The following is a 20,829-nucleotide window of genomic DNA, read 5'->3' as shown; positions in this document are numbered from 1 at the left end:
TTTATAAACCCAAAAGGGAGAAGAGCTGGATATTCCATGAAGTCTATTAGGGAGTTCTCTGCTGTCAATGTGATTAACATGAGAGGCATTCAGATAACAGTGATGTATGGTAATGCAAAACCATAAGCTAGCTAAATAATTCAAAAGAAAAACAAACCAGCTTTCAATTGGAGACCTGCATTACGTAATTCTAGGACCCCCAGTGATACTGGTAATTAGGTGGGGTAGACTAATGGTAAGGGTAATCAAATCTCATGGCCCTAGTGTTACCAGATGTGCCCGTTACTTTGGGGTATGCTCATTTATTAGGGTTACTTTTCTGTGGGGGTGGGGGGGTTGTTCTGTAATTCTATTAATGTACTACTTATGTCACTAGTGTGTTCAGATGGAGCTCTACTCCTTCCTTCTACAAGTTCCCTCCCAATGGAGCTATCCTGCAGGACCTAGGTTCCCCAGGACTGGGTTCCTCCAGCCCTAGAACCAGATGAACACGTGGGCACACACACACACACAAACTAACAGAGCAAGTCTGAGTGGACCAGGTCAAGCAGCACTCTCAAGCTGACCCCCTTATAGGCCCCTGTACTCAATAGGCTGTACTCAAGCAGAACTTTCAGCTGCCACCCTTATGTGCCACAGGTTTAACACGTCCCTAGCCCCATTTTTATGTCATAATTGTACTGGCAGTAACCCACTTGATGAGCAAACCCCACAGTATTTTGGGTGCTGCAGGGATCTTTAGCTTAGGTAAAAGAAGCGTTGCTGCAGAGTAAATGAGGAAAGCCAAAAACACAAAAGAGTAAAGTTCAGAGAGAGAAGCAACCAGCTTAACCGTAAAAAGTTATTTATTGAATAATAGTGATAACTATACAAGGAGAGCCTAAACCAACATAACAGTTACATAATAAAAGGTTAATACCTGAGGTACAAAGGAAAACAGGGGGGGGGGGGGAATCTCACCCACTACATGGAGCTTGAACTTGTCAGGGTTCCCAGGTGATGGTGGTAGCTCAGGGTTCTGAGTGCTGGAGACAGGCAGAGCCCCCAGCATGATCAGTCAGGAGATGGAGTCCCAGTGGAACTGATACAGAGTTTGGGTCTATGCATCAGAACCCTTACTTGAACATGGGTAGGGGTTTTTGTAGAGAAATAACGGTTCAAGGGAGAACACTAGATTTATTTATGGGTAAACTGATGACTCAAGGGTTTTCTTTAGGCTAGACAATAGGAGCTGATCACTCTTGGCTATGGGTGGTGTTTTCTTCCAGGGAGCTCACAATGCAACTAAGCTGTTCCAGTATTTTGGATATCAATCAAGTATTCATTACTAGAATTGGTCTGATAACTGCTGAGTTGGGTGTGTGCAGACATAGGTTCATTAACATCTGGAGCAGAGTTCCCCCATGATGCAGTGCTTCCCTGCTTTTCTAGTCCTAGAGTGCAGTGCAGTTCTCTGTTCTCCATTCAGTCTCCCTGTCCCATCTTTCATGCAGATGAGGCTAAGGGAGTTGTCTCTGTTCTTCATTCTGTATGCTAATGGAGAGGTCTTAATCTTGTCACCCTTGTCAGGAGTGGTCTAGGTGTGTCTCCCAACACCCTCCACTGCTCTCTGCAAGCCTTTTCTCTGATCGGTTTTGGTTCAAGCAGAGACAGGTGGTGGTGGTGTGGGGTGTCTTTCATGAGTCAGACAGGCTAGATACTGCGCCCTGGTTCCCCAAAAAACACAGAGCTGACTGGTATCATTGGGCATAAATGGTAAGGTGTCAGTCAGCATTCCTTTCCTTCTTACCATATCCATACAGCAGATGTATTTAGCTAGCTGCATGATTGGGACCTTTTGCCTTCCAGCGATACAATAGATATTTTCCCCTGCTGAAGGCAGAAAGTTATTCTAGATGGGCCTTTGGAGCATGGTTTGTACTCTGTTAGCACTGCACAGTTACTACTCATAAGCAATCAGGTAGCTTTGGTTCACTGAGGGTCCAAAGAAAGAAGAGAACCAGAAGCAAGTACAGGCAGCTAGAAGTATCCAATTGTTAAGTTCAATGTGGAAACTGCAGAAAATATTTCTGACGAGCCAGCTGGTGAAATGGAACAGGAACTGGTATATGACACCTGTGGATGGCTGCTCAGCCCAACCTGCAAGACAATTGAGTGTGCCGAAGAAGAGATTACTGACAATCCAGGAAAACAGACAATCCTGGTTGGAGTTTCTATACTAAGAAGAATAAAAGAATGTTCTGAAAGGGACAGGTGGAAAACAGGATAGTTAGCTGTCTTCCTGGAGACAAGGCAAGATGTCACTCAAAGACTAGATAGGCTTGTGAAGCTAGTAAGCAGAGATTCACTGGTGATGGTGCCTATCAGTACGAATGATACTGCTTGATGTGATACCTCACAGATAATAGACAACTCTGAGAAACTCAGAAGGTTGCTGAAGGAGAAGGAAGTCCAAGTGATCTTCCTGGAGATAACTCCTGTCCTGCAAGCAAGGGAAGACAGAAGGCAGAAGATTTTGGAAGTGAACCACTGGCTAGGTAAGTGATGAGAGGTAGAAGGTTTTGATTTTATAGAAAGTGGACCAATGTTTTACAAGGAGAGAGAGCTGTATAGTTTGAATGGTCTGCACTTCAGTCGGAGGGGACCAATTCTTCTTGAGGCAGTCTGGCTAGGAGTAGAGAGGAGGGCATAAAACTAATAAAAAAAAGTGGGTAAAAAGAAGGAAGAAATAAACCCTCATTTAGCACATAATCGAAACACTGAGAATAAAATCAATCAAGGAACCAAAGAACATGAAGAGAAGAAATTCTTGAATTCCCTGTACACCAATGCTAGGAGCCTAGGTAATAAACAAAAGAAATTGGAATTGCTCATTTATAACCATAAATTTGATTTAGTTGGTATTACTTAAACCTGGTGGGATGATTCACATGACTGGAATATTAAAATCAGTGGTTATAACCTAGGAAGGATCAAGTGGTCAAAAGGATAGGGGGAGTAGCACTGTCAAAAATGATGTTACCTGTTTTTGAGTTCTTCCACCCCTCCTGGCTCCACTGAAGTGTTCTTAGTGGCCCTCCATCTGGGCCTCCCACCCAGGAGCCTAATCTGCTCCTGTAGCTGGGCTTGCATGTCCCTTCCTCAGGGGCTGGTAGGGGAACCCAGGCCCACCCTCTAGCCTGGATTCCAGCCCAGACACCCAGTATTAACCAGCTAGATCCGCTCCTTCAGCTGCACTACTGGGCCACTTCCTACCTAGGCAGGCCACTCCTCCAGTATTAAACCAGACAATCCTGCTTTTCTAGGGTTAGGCCCCTATCCAGTACTCAGACAAAACCAGATGTGGTTTTGTCCAGCATTGGACAGGGGATGCAATTTTGAAGACTGCACCACTCTGCTCCCACCAGTGTCACCCCACGTGCAAGGCTACATCAGCAGGGAGAGGCTCAGGCCATTCCCAGAAGTACCAGAACATCTAGTAATCCAGGAATGCATGAGCGGCTGCCCTATTCCTATCTCTGAGACCCCTTGTGCTGCTTCCCTGCAGTCTGCACTTAACACAGCCTCTCCTCTGGTTCCTAGGCCTCTGGCATCTTCCTTCCCTGCTGAACTAATAAGTCTGCCACCCGTCTCAGGCTCCACTAGAGTGCTTTGACTGACCTTACCACAGGACACCCCCAGGAGCCTAACTTGCTTTTGCAGAGTTCTTTTCTGGTTGCTTCTTGTCTTAGCAGATTTTCCCTCACTGCCTCCTTTCACCAGCGACTCTGCCAGCTTCCCCTAGGGATCTTCCTGCTCCTTGTAGGCCCTAGCTCAGGGCTCCTCCCACAGGAGCTTATGTTGCTCCATGTGGGTCCTCCTACCTGATTCCATGCCTGTTTAAACCCTATCTCATGGCTTCCACTCACAGGAGCCTGACCAGCTCCCCAAGGGGTTCACCTATATACGCAAGAACAGTACCTTCTCTGCAGTCTCTCTCCCTAGGCTGAATTCCCTGCTCTATTTAAGAAGTCCTTCCTGATTGCTGCAGCTGGGGTCACTAATTACCATTAAGTTGCCATGTCACTATCAGCTGGGGACTAGTTGGTGGGTCACAGGCTAGTCTGAGCTGAGCAAGCCAGGCTGTGACAGTGAGTTTTATGATACCTTTACATCCTCCTCCTGGCCAGATCACAGGACCTGGCCCATGGAATTGTGCAAAAATTGTGAAAAATCATCAGAAATTGAAAGGTCACTGCTGAAGGTGGACAAATCCCACACCTAACCTGCTTTAAAAATGCCAGATATTATATATACACACACATATTCCATAAATCATTTAAATGACCTTATCCTGAAGAATCTGTCAGCTCCTCAAAACAAGGGCTACAACACACACAAAATTTTAACTTCTCTGCCAGGCAACCCGCTGATCACAAATGGAAGGCTGGGATGTTTTGTATCACAGGCGCTGGTATGGGCATGATATCAGAGTCTGCCATATCAGTCTTCCTCTCCCAGACCTAATCATTCACCCTCAGACCCCTATTCCTCTTCAGAATTAGTTTGATTCAAAGCAGAACGTCACTTGGCTCACTCTTGCTTTTCACAAGATGGCCTCTTTCCACACAACACACAGGATCTTTCAGGTTTATTTGCCGTAGCATTGTTTCATTATCCTTTCTGATAATATCTACTGTAAACAATTAGCTTGTCTTCCCAGGTGGGTGCCCTGTGGGTCTCCTTATGTACTCACCGGACACACATGCAGCCAAGTTCTGATCTTGGTTACACTTGTGTGAATTTGAGTAGTGCTATCTTCTTCCATGATCTAATGATCTATGTTCTTGGCACAAATACCTTCAGAGCTCAGCTGAGACTCCTGCAGTGACAGAAGGAACATAGAACCTGCACTATATGTGGAACTGAGGGCCTCAAGTCAGAGGTCAGGTACTGTAACTTCCTTTATGTACAGCCCCGAGCACACTGTTGGTGCTCAATTACTAATGAAGTAACTCCAGTGGCTCAGTTGGCAATGGGACAAGGAGAATAAATGCCTTGGGGCTTGGCAGTCACGTTATCTTCTGACTCAGTTGCCAGCATTGCTTCTGTTGGCAGGGCTCCCAAATAGGAACACAAGCCCGCGGTTTTACAAGGAAAAAAAAAACATTTTCTGCAACTGTCTGTTCTCATTACAGCCCTTAAAGTTGTCAGAGGAACAGATTAAGGCTGTGTCATTTTCTGTTCTCATTACTGTCTTTGTCAAGATAATGAGTTGTCAGAGAATCTTGAAGCCTGATCTCTTCAGATTAGGTGCTCCTCTCAGCCTAAGACTTGGGACAGTTGTAATGAGAACAGAAAATGATACAGAATGAGCACATAACCAGGAGTGGTATCTCAGTGGCACTTTCTGTGTATTTAGATTTTTTGATCCTGCTGGAATTTGGAGACATGCTGAACTATCCAAATGTACCCTGATCTATAGTTTATGTATTATATTGATTACTGAAGAATTCCCAGTTATCACTTTGAGAGTGGACAGGTTTTTGTCCCAAGATCAGACCCAGTATTATTACAATTACTGTATAGTTGCGAACCCCAGTCTACACAGTTGCAACCCTCGCACCACAGGAACTCGTCTATATTTACAAAAAGTTTATTAATACATTTAGCACAGTCACAAACACTCTGACTTAGTAAGGTAGATAGAGGCACTCCAGAATATACATCTGAACATCCATATCCTCACACCATCCCTTGCAAAATAACCTGAAAATATTAGCCATCATCTTTTTCCATCACCATCACCTTCCCCCTCATCACCAGTGGGCACCATTCCGGCACCTCCCAAGGGCTACATCTCTCTTTTATATATGTTAGAGTGGTGTCAATGTATCTAATGCATATTCAGTAGGGGTTTTTCCCCTCTTCCTGATTTGTATTTCCTCACCCTACTAATGTTGAGGTACCCTTCTTCTATAGGTTGATATATTAATGATTTCAACTCAACACATACATCAGTTCATTGCCATGACACTATTGCAGTTGGATGTTCTTTCCAAAACTCTCCAAAAGCTGGTGTTAGCTCATGTTTCTGTGGTTTGCTGGTTGGCCAATATTATGAACAAAATCCCCCCTTGCACACTCTATTTCCTGTTCCCCAAAACGTAGGGGTGATCATTGGGCTGTTTATCTGTGACAATGTTCATAGGTCTCAAGCCTCATGCTAACTGCTGAAGCCAATGTCTTACAGGATACAGGCCTGTAGATTCCTTGCATTACTGCTGAATTAAATAAAGACAGAATATAATGAAGGAAAGGCAGTGAATATAATAAAGGCAAGCTAGCCCTATGGGCTACACAAGAAACAAAATGACATCCCATCAGGTTCCATAACCTAAAAATATTCATTAGGACAAAAAAAATTGAACATCATAAAACAATCAAGTAAAGAGATTGCAATGCTCTGTAGCAACTGATTCTAAGCCCTGGTCTACACTAGGACTTTAGGTCGAATTTAGCAGCGTTAAATCGATGTAAACCTGCACCCGTCCACACGATGAAGCCCTTTATTTCAACTTAAAGGGATCTTAAAATCGATTTCCTTACTCCACCCCTGACAAGTGGATTAGCGCTTAAATCGGCCTTGCCGGCTCGAATTTGGGGTACTGTGGACACAATTTGACGGTATTGGCCTCCGGGAGCTATCCCAGAGTGCTCCATTGTGACCGTTCTGGTCAGCACTCTCAACTCAGATGCACTGGCCAGGTAGACAAGAAAAGAACTGCGAACTTTTGAATCTCATTTCCTGTTTGGCCAGCATGGCAAGCTGCAGGTGACCATGATGGAGTCCCAGAATTGCAAAAGAGCTCCAGCATGGACTGAACGGGAGGTACGGGATCTGATCGCTGTATGGGGAGAGGAATCCGGGCTGTCAGAACTCCGTTCCAGTTTTCGAAATGCCAAAACCTTTGTCAAAATCTCCCAGGACAGAGGAAGGACAGAGGCCATAACAGGGACCCGAAGCAGTGCCGCGTGAAACTTAAGGAGCTGAGGCAAGCCTACCAGAAAACCAGAGAGGCGAACGGCCGCTCCTGGTCAGAGCCCCAAACATGCCGCTTCTATGATGAGCTGCATGCCATTTTAGGGGGTTCAGCCACCACTACCCCAGCCGTGTTGTTTGACTCCTTCAATGGAGATGGAGGCAACACGGAAGCAGGTTTTGGGGACGAAGAAGAAGATGATGATGATGATGTTGTTGTAGATAGCTCACAGCAAGCAAGTGAAGAAACCATTTTTCCCAACAGCCAGGAACTGTTTCTCACCCTGGACCTGGAGCCAGTACCCCCAAAACCCACCCAAGGCTGCCTCCTGGACCCGGCAGGCGGAGAAGGGACCTCCGGTGAGTGTACCTTTTAAAATACTATACATGGTTTAAAAGCAAGCATGTGAAAGGATTACTTTGCCCTGGCATTCATGGCTCTCCTGGATGTACTCCCAAAGCCTTTGCAAAAGGTTTCTGGGGAGGGCAGCCTTATTGCGTCCTCCATGGTAGGACACTTTACCACTCCAGGCCAGTAACACGTACTCGGGAATCATTGTACAACAAAGCATTGCAGTGTATGTTTGCTGGCGTTCAAACAACATCCGTTCTTTATCTCTCTGTGTTATCCTCAGGAGAGTGAGATATCATTCATGGTCACCTGGTTGAAATAGGGTGCTTCTCTTTAGGGGACACTCAGAGGTGGCCGTTTCTGCTGGGCTGTTTGCCTGTGGCTGAACAGAAATGTTCCCTGCTGTTAGCCATGGGGAGGGGGGAGGGCTGAGGGGGTAGCCACGCGGTGGGGGGAGGCAAAATGCGACCTTGTAACAAAAGCACATGTGCTATGTATGTAATGTTAACAGCAAGGTTTACCCTGAAAGAGTGTAGCCACTGTTTTATAAAATGTGTCTTTTTAAATACTGCTGTCCCTTTTTTTTTTCTCTACCAGCTGCATGTGTTTCAATGATCACAGGATCTTCTCCTTTCCAGAGGCTAGTGAAGATTAGAAAGAAAAAAAAACGCACTTGTGATGAAATGTTCTCTGAGCTCATGCTGTCCTCCCACACTGACAGAGCACAGATGAATGCGTGGAGGCAAATAATGTCAGAGTGCAGGAAAGCACAAAATGACCGGGAGGAGAGGTGGCGGGCTGAAGAGAGTAAGTGGTGGGCTGAAGACAGGGCTGAAGCTCAAATGTGGCGGCAGCGTGATGAGAGGAGGCAGGATTCAATGCTGAGGCTGCTGGAGGATCAAACCAGTATGCTCCAGTGTATGGTTGAGCTGCAGCAAAGGCAGCTGGAGCACAAACTGCCACTACAGCCCCTGTGTAACCAAACGCCCTCCTGCCCAAGTTCCATAGCCTCCACACCCAGACGCCCAAGAACGCGGTGGGGGGGCCTTCAGCCAACCAGCCACTCCACCACAGAGGATTGCCCAAAAAACAGAAGGCTGGCATTCAATAAATTTTAAAGTTGTAAACTTTTAAAGTGCTGTGTGGCATTTTCCTTCCCTCCTCCACCACCCCTCCTGGGCTACCTTGGTAGTCATCCCCCTATTTGTGTGATGAATGAATAAAGAATGCACGAATGTGAAGCAACAATGACTTTATTGCCTCTGCAAGCGGTGATCGAAGGGAGGAGGGGAGGGTGGTTAGCTTACAGGGAAGTAGAGTGAACCAAGGGGTGGCGGGTTTCATCAAGGAGAAACAAACAGAACTTTCACACCGTAGTCTGGCCAGTCATGAAACTGGTTTTCAAAGCTTCTCTGATGCCTACCACGCCCTCCTGTGCTCTTCTAACCGCCCTGGTGTCTGACTGGGCGTAACCAGCAGCCAGGTGATTTGCCTCAACCTCCCACCCCGCCATAAATGTCTCCCCCTTACTCTCACAGATATTGTGGAGCACACAGCAAGCTGTAATAACAGTGGGAATATTGGTTTCACTGAGGTCTAAGTGAGTCAGTAAACTGCGCCAGCGTGCCTTTAAACGTCCAAATGCACATTCTACCACCATTCTGCACTTGCTCGTGACTACTGTCCAGGCTGCCTGTGTACAGCTTCATGAGCCATGGCATTAAGTGATAGGCTGGGTCCCCAAGGATAACTATAGGCATTTCAGCATCCCCAACAGTTATTTTCTGGTCTGGGAATAAAGTCCCTTCCTGCAGCTTTTGAAACAGACCAGAGTTCCTGAAGATGCGAGCGTCATGTACCTTTCCCTGCCATCCCACGTTGATAGTGGTGAAACGTCCCTTGTGATCCACCAGAGCTTGCAGCACTATTGAAAAGTACCCCTTGCGGTTTAGGTACTCGCCGGCTTGGTGCTCCGGTGCCAAGATAAGGATATGGGTTCCATCTATGGCCCCATGACAGTTAGGGAATCCCATTGCAGCAAAGCCATCCACTATGACCTGCACATTTCCCAGCGTCACTACCCTTGATATCAGCAGATCTTTGATTGTGTGGGCTACTTGCATCACAGCAGCCCCCACAGTAGATTTGCCCACTCCAAATTGATTCCCGACTGACCGGTAGCTGTCTGGTGTTGCAAGCTTCCACAAGGCTATCGCCACTCGCTTCTCAACTGTGAGGGCTGCTCTCATCTTGGTATTCATGTGCTTCAGGTCAGGGGAAAGCAAGTCACAAAGTTCTATGAAAGTGCCCTTATGCATGCAAAAGTTTTGCAGCCACTGGGAATCGTCCCAGACCTGCAATACTATGCGGTCCCACCAGTCTGTGCTTGTTTCCCGAGCCCAGAATCGGCATTCCACAGCATAAACCTGCCCCATTAGCACCATGATGCATGCATTGGCAGGGCCCATGCTTTCAGAGAAATCTGTGTCCATGTCCTGATCACTCACATGACCGTGCTGACATCGCCTCCTCGCCCGGCATCGCTCTGCCAGGTTCTGGTGCTGCATATACTGCTGGATAATGCGTGTGGTGTTTAATGTGCTCCTAATTGCCAAAGTGAGCTGAGCGGCTTCCATGCTTGCCTTGGTATGGTGTCCACACAGAAAAAAGGCGTGGAACGATTGTCTGCCGTTGCTCTGATGGAGGGAGGGGCGACTGACGACATGGCTTACAGGGTTGGCTTACAGGGAATTAAAATCAACAAAGGGGGTGGCTTTACATCAATGAGTATTTCAGGCAGGACTTCACGGAGGGTTCCAATAAGAAATGGTGCACCTAAGTAATTGTTCTTATTGGAACAAGCAGGTTGGTCTGGCCTCTGATTGATACATGACTAGATTTACCTCGCTGCACCTTCTCTGAGAGTGACTGCAGTGTGACCTAGAGGAATGAGTCCCCTAGACAGGGGAGGGGGGGAAGCAAATGAGTACAAAACAAATCTGGTCTATTTCTTGTTTTGATCCACTCCATCTATCTTTTTCATCTTTGGCTGGCAGCAGACGGTGCAGAAGGACTGCAAGCCATCCACATCTCATGGCTGCTCGGCAGAAGATGGTACAGTGTGACTGCTAGCAATCTGTATCGCCTGCCTGCTCACCATAAGACGGTTCAATAGGACTGACTGCAGGACTAAAGAGAATGACCTGGTCAAGTCACTCCAAATTTAGTCCCTGCGCCTATGTCTGCCCAGGCGCTCCCAGCCGACTTGGCCAGGAGCACCTCGGACATGACGATGACGGCTACCAGTCATATTGCACCGCCTGCTGCCAGAAGGCAATGGGTTGCTGCTACTGTGTAGCAATGCAGTACCACGTCTGCCAGCACCCAGGAGACGTACAGTGACAGTTACCTGAGCGGGCTCCATGCTTGCCGTGGTATGGTGTTTGCACAGGTAACTCAGGAAAAAAGCGCAAAACGATTGTCTGCCCTTGCTTTCACGGAGGGAGGGAGGGAACGGGGGCTTGACGATATGTACCCAGAACCACCCGCGACAATGTTTTAGCCCCATCAGGCACTGGGATCTCAACCCAGAATTCCAATGGGCAGTGGAGACTGCGGGAACTGTGGGATAGCTACCCACAGTGCAACACTCCGGAAGTCAACGCTTGCCTCGGTACTGTTTAGCACTCCACCGAGTTAATGCACTTAATGCACTTAGAGCAGTTTCCTGTGGGGACGCACACACTGAAGTACATAAAACCGATTTCTAAAAAAAACGACTTCAATAAATTCGACCTAATTCTGTAGTGTAGACATACCTTGAGAGTGTCCTCTCATTCACTTACACACAGTTTATGTGTAAATCCATATTTGTACGGACAGAGATACCAAGGTGTTTCACAAAGGCCAACAAACAGCCATCAAATGGTAAAAAGTTTGTCACTAAGCGGGATTGGAATTGGTGACCTTGAGGTGGAAGCCTCCCCTACCCTATAATCCATGCTCTTTGCCTTTCAGTCCATCTCTATTTTGAAAAAAAGATTACATTTATATCAGGGGCCTTCTTTTGGAATAAAGGAGTCACCATTTCACCTGGCATTCGTAGCAAGAGTCGTATATTGTATGTGCTATCTTACAGCCTTGTTGTCGTCCTGTATCTAGATTTTATTACAAGGACAGGTTTTTGGCCTACCGCTTAACCCCCAACCTAGAGATGGAGGAATGAGGCATGACAAGTCCAGAAGAGACTTCTGTCTTCCTCTAAATGTCTTTTCGCTTCACTGAGAGGTAATCAATAAGGGTGCATGTGAAAAAAGGATGGGGACAATGCAGAAAATGTGGGGTGACTCTTTATACTAAGGGTACATTTATAAGGTAGCTTATAAAGGGTAAAGAAATGATTTATAGTTGGTGTAAATATGAAATAGACATGAGAAGTATCTGCTCTAGATGGGTCTAAGCTACCACAATAAGAAACTTATTGAACTGTTGGAGTCTATAGTGATTGATTAACCATTTATTAAAACACCTGTTAATTATTGATTAGTCCTTTATAAACTATTTATAAATGTACCCTATAATATAAAGCATAACTAGTTGGGATACAGATTTCTAAAATTCCCTTGTTCAGGGATATTCATATCAGGGGCTTTAGTTCGGGGCATTTGCAAAAGTCGGCTCCTAACCTGCATTTGGATTTTGAATATCCTCAGAGTTGGGGATTGCCTGGCTGCAGGGTTTTGGTTCAAGCTTGACTACAGTGGGAGTGCTGTGCCAGTGAGAAAATCCAATATGTTTTCTCAGTCAACTTCCCAACAAAAAGGACATGGAGCCTTTCACCTCTTGGTCATCAGTTGAACTCCAGCCCTCGTCAGTAGTGACTTTGTGACGGCTGTTTAGTGGCCTTTTTAACATGGACAAAAAGCTTCAATGGTTCGGTCCTCACGGTGCATGCTCCGTCCCCTCACAGCTCCTACTGGTGACTGGACTGTGCATGTTCATCGCCACAGAGTGAAGAAGCATGCTCCCGCCCAGGACTATAGACATGAAGCTTTCCTTGTAATTGCTGCTACAAATGAGGTAGAGGTACTATTAATAACAACCCCCTTCACTGCACAATTCTCATCCACCCCTAGTATAGGGCCATCCTGTGCACTGAAGGAGGCAGGGGTCCTATGGAAAAATATGTGAACATGTAATTAAAGACTGTGTCATAATGCATACACACAATAATCATAGAATTGTAGGACTGGAAGGGACTTTGAGAGGTCATCTAGTCCAGTCCCCTGCACTCATGGCAGGACTAAGTATTATCTAGACCATCCCTGACAGATGTTTATCTAACCTGCTCTTAAAAATCTCAACCTCCCTAGACAATTTATTCCAGTGCTTAACTACCCTGACAGTTACAAAGTTTTTCCTAATGTCCAACTTAAACCTCCCTTGCTGCAATTTAAGCCCATTGCTTCTTGTCCTATCCTCAGAGATTAAGGAGAACATTTTTCTCCCTCCTCCTTGTAACAACCTTTTATGGACTTGAAAACTGTTATGTCCCCTCTCACTCTTCTCTTCTCCAGACTAAACAAACCCAGTTTTTTCAATCTTCCCTCATAGGTCATGTCTTCTAGACCTTTAATCATTTTTGTTGCTCTTAAGAACATAAAAACAGCCATACTGGGTTAGACCAAAGGTCCATCTAGCCCAGTATCCTGTCTTCCGACACTGGCCAATGCCAGGTGCCCCAGAGAGAATGAACAGAACAGGTATTCATCTTGTCGCCCATTTTCAGCTTCTGGCAAACAGAGGCTGGGGACACCATCCCTGCCCAGCCTGGCTAATAGTCATTGATGGACCTATCCTCCATGAATTTATCTAGTGCCTTTTTTTGAACCCTGTTATAGTCTTGGCCTTCACAACATCCTCTGGCAAAGAGTTCCACAGATTGACTGTGCTTTGTATGAAGACATACTTCCTTTTGTTTGTTTTAAACCTGTTGACTATTAATTACATTTGGTGACCCCTAATTCTTGTGGTATGAGAAGGAATAAATAACACTTCCTTATTTACTTTCTCCACACCAGTCATGATTTTATAGACCTTTATCATATCCCCCCTTAGTCGTATCTTTTCCAAGCTGAAAAATCCCAGTATTATAAATCTCTCCTCATATGGAAGCTGTTCTATACTCCTAATTATTTTAGTTGCCCTTTTTCCAATTCCAATATATCTCTTTTGAGATAGGGTGACCACATCTGCATGCAATATTTAAGATGTGGGCATACCAGGGATTTATATAGAGGCAATATGATATTGTCCATCTTATTATCTATCCCTTTCTTAATGATTCACAACATTCTATTAGCTTTTTTGACTACCACTGTACATTGAGTGGATTTTTTCAGAGAACTATCCACAATGACTCCAAGATCTCTCTCTTGAGTGGTAACAGCTAATTTAGATCCCATCATTTTATATGTATAGTTGGGATGATGTTTTCCAATGTGCAGTACTTTGCATTTGTCAACGTTGAATTTCATCTGCCATTTTGTTGCCCAGTCATCCAGTTTTGTGAGACCCCTTTACAGCTCTTCACAGTCTGCTTTGGATTTAACTATCTTGAGTTGTTTTGCATCCTCTGCAAATGTTGCCACCTCAATGTTTACCTCTTTTTCCAGATCAGTTATGAATATGTTGAATAGTACTGGTCCCAGTATGGACCCCTGGGGAACACCACTATTTTCCCCCTATCTTTTAACCAGTTATGAATCCATGAGAGAACCTTCCCTCTTATCCCATGACAGCTTACTTTGCTTAAGAGCCTTTGATGAGGGACCTTGTCAAAGGCTTTCTGAAAATCTAAGCACACTATATCCACTGGATCCCTTGTCCACATGCTTGTTGACCTCCTCAAAGAATTCTAGTAGATTGATGAGGCATGATTTCCCTTTACAGAAGCTATGTTGACTCTTCCCCAACAAATTATGTTCATCTGTGTGTCTGACAATTCTGTTCTTTACTATAGTTTCAATCAGTTTGCCTGGTACTGAAATCAGGCTTACTGGCCTGTAATTGCCGGAATCACCTGTGGAGACCTTTTTGAAATTTGGTGTCACATTAGCTATCCTCCAGTCATTTGGTACAGAAGCTGATTTAAATGGTAGATTACAAACCACAGTTAGTAGTTCTTCTCTGGACTTTCTCCAATTTGTTCATATCTTTCCTGAAATGTGGTGCCCAGAACTGGACACAATACTCCAGTTGAGGTTGTATCAGTGCGGAGTAGAGCAGAAGAATTACTTCTCATGTCTTGCTTACAATACTCCTGCTAATACATACCAGAATTATGTTTGCTTTTTTTGCAATAGTGTTACACTGTTGACTCATCTGTAGCTGGTGATGCACTATGACCCCTAGATCCCTTTCTGCAGTACTCCTTCCTAGGCAGTCATTTCCCATTTTGTATGTGTGCAACTGATTGTTCCTTCCTAAGTGGAGTACTTTGCATTTGTCATTATTGAATTTCATCCTGTTTACTTCAGACCATTTCTCCAGTTTGTCCAGATCATTTTGAATGTTAATTCTATCCTCCAAAGCACTTGCAACCCCTCCTCCGCAAACTTTATAAGTGTACTTTCTATGCCATTATCTAAATCATCAATGAAGATATTGAACAGAATGGAACCCAGAACTGATCCCTGCGGGACCCCACTTGATATGCCCTTCCAGCTTGACTGTGAACCACTGATAAGTACTCTCTGGGAACGGTTTTCCAACCAGTTATGCACCCACCTTATAGTAGCTCCATTTAGGTTGTATTTCCCTGGTTTGTTTATGAGAATGTCATGTGAGACAGTATCAAAAACCTTACTATAGTCAAGATATACCACATCTACCACTTCCCCCCATCCACTAGGCTTGTTACCCTATTAAAGAAAGCAATTAGGTTGGTTTGAATTGATTTGTTCTTGACAAATCCATGCTGACTGTTACTTATCACCTTAAAATCTTCTCCTCATTTGCAAATTGATTGCATTATTATTTGCTCCATTATCCTTCCAGGTACAGAAGTTAAGCTCACTGGTCTGTAATTCCCCAGGTTGTCCTTATTTCCCTTTTTATAGATTGGCACTATATTTGCCCTTTTCCAGTCCTCTGCAATCTCTCCAGTGCTCCATGACTTTTCAAAGATAATCACTAATGGCTAAGCTATCTCTTCAGTCAGCAACTTAAGTATTATAGGATGTATTTTATCAGGTCCTGGTGACTTGAAGACATCTAACTAATACTTATATATAATAGCCACCCAGGGATGGTGAGGAGCTGCAAATTATGATAGGGAAGCAAAAAAATAACAGCAAAATATCAATTAGTGCTGCAATGGACAGCAGTTTACAACACTATTACCCTCCCTTCTCAAGCAGCTCCATCTTTTATATTGTGGCTGGTCCAGCTCAGCTGCCTTCACTGTGTCACTATGACACTGGGAGAGAGACAGGTCTCCTAGATAACCAGGTCCCAAACCATTTAGGGCCTTATAGGTCCAGAACACCACCATGAGCTCATGCTGGAAGGCCACAGGCAGCCAGTTCAGCTCACGGATCACCTGTCACATACACTCCCAACACGGAAATCCACAGGAAGTTGCCCAGTTACTTAACTATGGCAGTCTGCAAAGACTCTTATCAGGGCACCTAGGAATTCTAGTTCCTGCTGAATGGAGGCCACCGAGTAATCACCCAACTACGCATTTCAATAATTGAACCAACAAATCCAAGTTTGTTTAGGTTAAGGAGCTCTCTAGTCCTGCTGCCCATTCTGTGACACTAGATATGCTAAGACACATTTGTTACCAATTCCAAGGAGAAGGGGAAAAAAAGCCAACGTCAGCCATGCAAATCAAACTGATTTATATTCTGATGCAATCAACTACAATCATAAAATCCACTTAGCTGGGTGAGGACTCCAGCTACTTCGTTCAATTATGCAATTATCATATTCCATTTAATCCCCAAATCAATTCCTGTCTTTAGAATTAGTTAAGATGCTTCAGCAATTATAACCAATTAGTTTCTATCTGTAAAGTAAATAAATGCCGTGATATGCCAATCATACAAATGCAACAGCAGCTGAAGTAAAAGGAGCTACACAATCTCCTGCTTTGGTGATTATGCAATTTATTATTTTTGTATCACAAAATAATTTGCATTGCCTTCATGAGATCACACACACACACACACACACCGCCAAATCCATTTCTGGTCTATCCATTAACTTCACTGGAGTTATCCCCAGGATGAATTTGGTTCACACAGGTTAGGGTGGGATGGACTCCTCTGTTAATGACATCATGTCCCGGGTAGTAATCTCTAGATATCTCACAAGTATCCCTGTTACAGATTCCTTGATGGGGAACTATTAATTACACAGGTATTGCTGCCACAAAGGATTAAATAGCAAAAGGGATGAAACAGAAAGACCAGAATTTTACTCCTCGGGTAAATTTGTGGTTGGAACAATATTTGGAGTCACAACAATGCCTTCTTTGGATAATGAATGGAAGAGCCATGCTCTCCTGACTCTTGCCCAAATGCAAATAAACAAGAAGCAGCCCTAGATGACTTCTCCTCCTACCAGAGATTGTTGGAAAGATGATGAATAATGCTCCTAACTTCTGGTTTTGGAACTGGTGAGGAATGCATCAACCTGGTCTTCCAACCATGTATCAGATGAACGTCCAGTGACAGGGAACATGGATAAGAGTGCAAAAAGTTGGATGTTTGTCTGAAATTTTGGAAGGGTTCCCCACCAACTTAATTCCCCCAACAATTCCCCTCTCTTAACAGGTCTACATATGCCCTCCACCTTCCCCCAATCAGGCTCCCATAACTATGCTTCCTAGTTGGAGGATGAAGGGAAAGTTTTCCTAAATCTTTTGGGATTGGGATGGTGGGTCTGCTCACCCCCAGAACAGTTGTGGGGTGATCAGGTAGGCTTGCTCCTTCTCGCTGACTTCAGGGGGCTACCAGCAGGCTCCCTACCCTCCCTGAATTCATAGATCCATAGATTTTATGGCCAGAAATGACCATTATGATCATCTAATCTGACCCTCCTTCATAATGCAGGACAGAGAATTTCAGCCAGTGGTTCCTGCGTACAGCTCGACAACTTGCGTTTGAACTGGAGCATCTTTTCCAGAAAGTCATCCAATCTTGATTTCAAGGCTCCCAGCGATGCAGAAATGACCATCTCTTTTGATGATCTGTTCCAATGACTAATTAACCTCACTTAAAAATGTACCACTTCTTTTTAGATTGAATGGTGCTGACTTCAGCTTCCAGTGATTGGTTCTTTTCTTGCCTTTGCCTGCTAGAATAGGGACTCCTCTAAGCATCGGGCAACCTGTTGAGCTTGATATCTGCAATCCCATGTGGGAGTAGCCAGACATATAAGAGCAACTTTCCTTGTATTATTTCACAAATTTTGTCTCTCATTTCAGCTTCAGACCAGGAGTGGGAAAAACATGACTCCTTCAGAACCTCCAAGACTGGTTTTAGGTACAGGTGGCCTCATTCACCAGTCACTGCTCCCCACTGGGATTCTCTTTGAAGATGCTTTTTTAAAAAAAAAAATCCCTAGAGCCCTGCTATGAACTCTAAAGGATCTCAGCCAGTTGTTTATTGGCCTTTCTTTACCAATATCCTGCAGCAATGGAGGTGTTGCTCTCGAAGTGTTTTCAGGGCTTGATGTGTATTATGAAGTGAGAATTTTTGTAATATTTGTTATGAATCCTGTGGGTGCCTCAGTTTCTCCTATACAGTGCATTGCTTCCCAGTAGGGAAAAAAGGGATTGTGTTTGCTCTCAAGGCAGATAAAGAGACATTGCTGTGTGTGGGGGGCACCTCCCTCTCTTGTTGGAATGAAAGTTGGTAAGGAATTGGTTGAAAGTGACCCAGATCAACAACGGGGCCAGAGGGACAATATAGGCACCAGTGAGTCATGGATTTCACTACCTCTTAGCAGGGAAGTGGAGCAAAGACCCCATCTTGAGAAAAAAAATGATGAGAGGTGTCAGGTTGGGGGTTAAGTCTGAGGATGGACAGAAGCTTGGGAGTTCTCTCCTCTGGGAACTGACTAAGGAGGTTAGGCTGGCAGAGGCACATAGATCCTGAAAATGGAGTTCACTACCGCTCGGCTGGGGCTCTGAGTTGAGCAGAATGGATTGTTTTAACCGTCCTTTCTTTATGCTAACCTCTGGACTTCCTAGGCTGTGCTCCAGCTGACTAATAAACCCGACTGTTCTGACAACACTGCGGAAGCATCGCTGTAAATATTTGGTGAGGTGCTTCTGTCCCTGAAGAGTGTACAAGTCTCTGCCAGGAGTTTATCTCAGATGGACTCGCTGAATGGAGCTCATGGTGTGAAGCAGGAGGACTGAAGCCCCAGAGGTTCTGTGGCCATGTGGAGGATGAGTGAGACCCTTTGGAGTCTGGCACACTGACAGGGCTCCTCCTCAAGACTGTTCCAAAACTGGGGGCTTCGCACCGATCCTGTGGATCTGTGACAATGCGTAACTTAGACAGAGACTATCGTCTTTTAAACCAGATGTACTGAGGCAGAGTGAGAAAGCATCTGACAGAAAGGGAGACTCAATTCTTGGATTTCACATAGCTCAGTTGTCCATGCTTGGCCTTTTATTCAGGCGGATGCCACATCTGGTTTTATAAGCTGTAAGGCAAAAAGGTAGCATGCAGCCTCTCTCGTAGCTTCCATTGGCCATTTTACCTGCCCATTTCATATTTTGAAAAGGGCACTCTTGCGATAAAGCTGAGATCAGGCTAGTCTCAGACATATCCTTGATCAGGGCGCTGTCTCCCGCCCCTGCAGGGGGATGGAGATAGGACTAAATTAAGAAAAGCCATAGCAAGGAAATATAAATTACGCCTGCCTGTGCCAGCTAAGCTGCCTGCACTGGTGGAGGGATCCCCATGGGTGGTAGCACCTACCTTCAGTGATTCTGCTGCTCCACAGCTTTAACTGAATTATGCTATAAGAACTCCACCATGGGGTCTGCCCAGAAGAAGCGCTGAGTCAGCATGCTCTCTGGCCAACCAGGCTATATGCTCCCCTTTCAGCCAGTGGACTATTTTTTAAGGGTCCCTGTAGCTCCTTTGGAGCAAATGAGGTTTCTGTGCATAGGAACTACTACCACCTCACCCACCACAAAGGGTGGCTTGCCATTGGGACTCATCACATTTGAAAATATCAGCTCTGCTTTTTACCATTGGTCCTTTTTATTAACTTTTCACTTTCTGTCAATTTCAACCTCTGGTTTTCCATGCACAGGTCTGGTGTTTATGGAGTGACCTCTCGGTGGATTGGTAACAGGGTCCGAACCTAGGACCTTTAATGCCCAAATACAACCCTCTACCACCTGAGCTAAAATATGATTCCATTAACTGGAAACAATAGTAGACCACTATCTTCTCTGTGGACCAGCCATTAAAGGGAGTGATGGCCCACATTGTGCAAGTGTGTGATGTTTACCTTACAAACCCCAAAGAGCTTTATTAGATTTTTAATAATATGATTATGTATATTTGCTTTTATAATTTTTTCATTTTCTTTTCTTTTGCAAAACCTAAATGATGGACCTAAATAAGGTTACCAGATGGCAACTGTGAAAAAACAGGACAGGGCGTGGGGGGTAATAGGCGCCTATTGAAGAAAAAGTCCCCAAAAACGGGACTGTTCCTTTAAAAATGGGACAACTGGTCCCCATAGACCTAAATGACTTGACAGTGTTCCTTTGAACTGCAAAGAATAAATACCATGTAACTATCCCTTACTCACATAGCAACTACAGAAGGGTTCCTGGTGAATAGCATGCAATTATTGCACATAGCAATTGCCAGGTGCTGAAGCTGGCTCAGTAATTACTCTTAGTGGGTCTAAAAATAATTGCTATGTAGCCTGTGCTCCGTGGAGCAGAGAGAAAGTATTTACTTTGTACTGTCCTTCCGTGGTGTTAACTCTGCAGCCACCAGCATTGTCTGACCCTCCAAAGGGTCACTCAAACAGCTAAAAGGTCAGATTCTTCTTCCAAACTCCTTTGTTTAGAAACTGATGTTGGGGGAACAAATTTACTTGGGCCTTATTTTTGGAAGTGTCTGAAATATCACAAGAACAGACTCTTGGTGCATTTTGATACCTTCATTATCAGATGAAAATATAAGAAGAGAGGCATAGAGTCTGATTCTTCTCTCACATACCCTGATGTAAATCAGGAGTAACTCCACTGAACTTAGTGGTGTAGATGAGATCAGCCATCAACCTCTCGCTAACCAGCACACAGCATGTAATTAAACAGCTAATGGTTAGCAGGCACTTCCATTCAATTTGAGCCGCCGTAATTTTGAGTGTTATTGTGGAAGGAATTGTTTTTACTCTCACTCTCTAG

The sequence above is a fragment of the Lepidochelys kempii genome, chromosome 3 (genome assembly GCF_965140265.1).
Source record: "Lepidochelys kempii isolate rLepKem1 chromosome 3, rLepKem1.hap2, whole genome shotgun sequence".
NCBI classification, from domain to species: domain Eukaryota; kingdom Metazoa; phylum Chordata; order Testudines; family Cheloniidae; genus Lepidochelys; species Lepidochelys kempii.
This window is presented reverse-complemented; position numbering follows the sequence as displayed.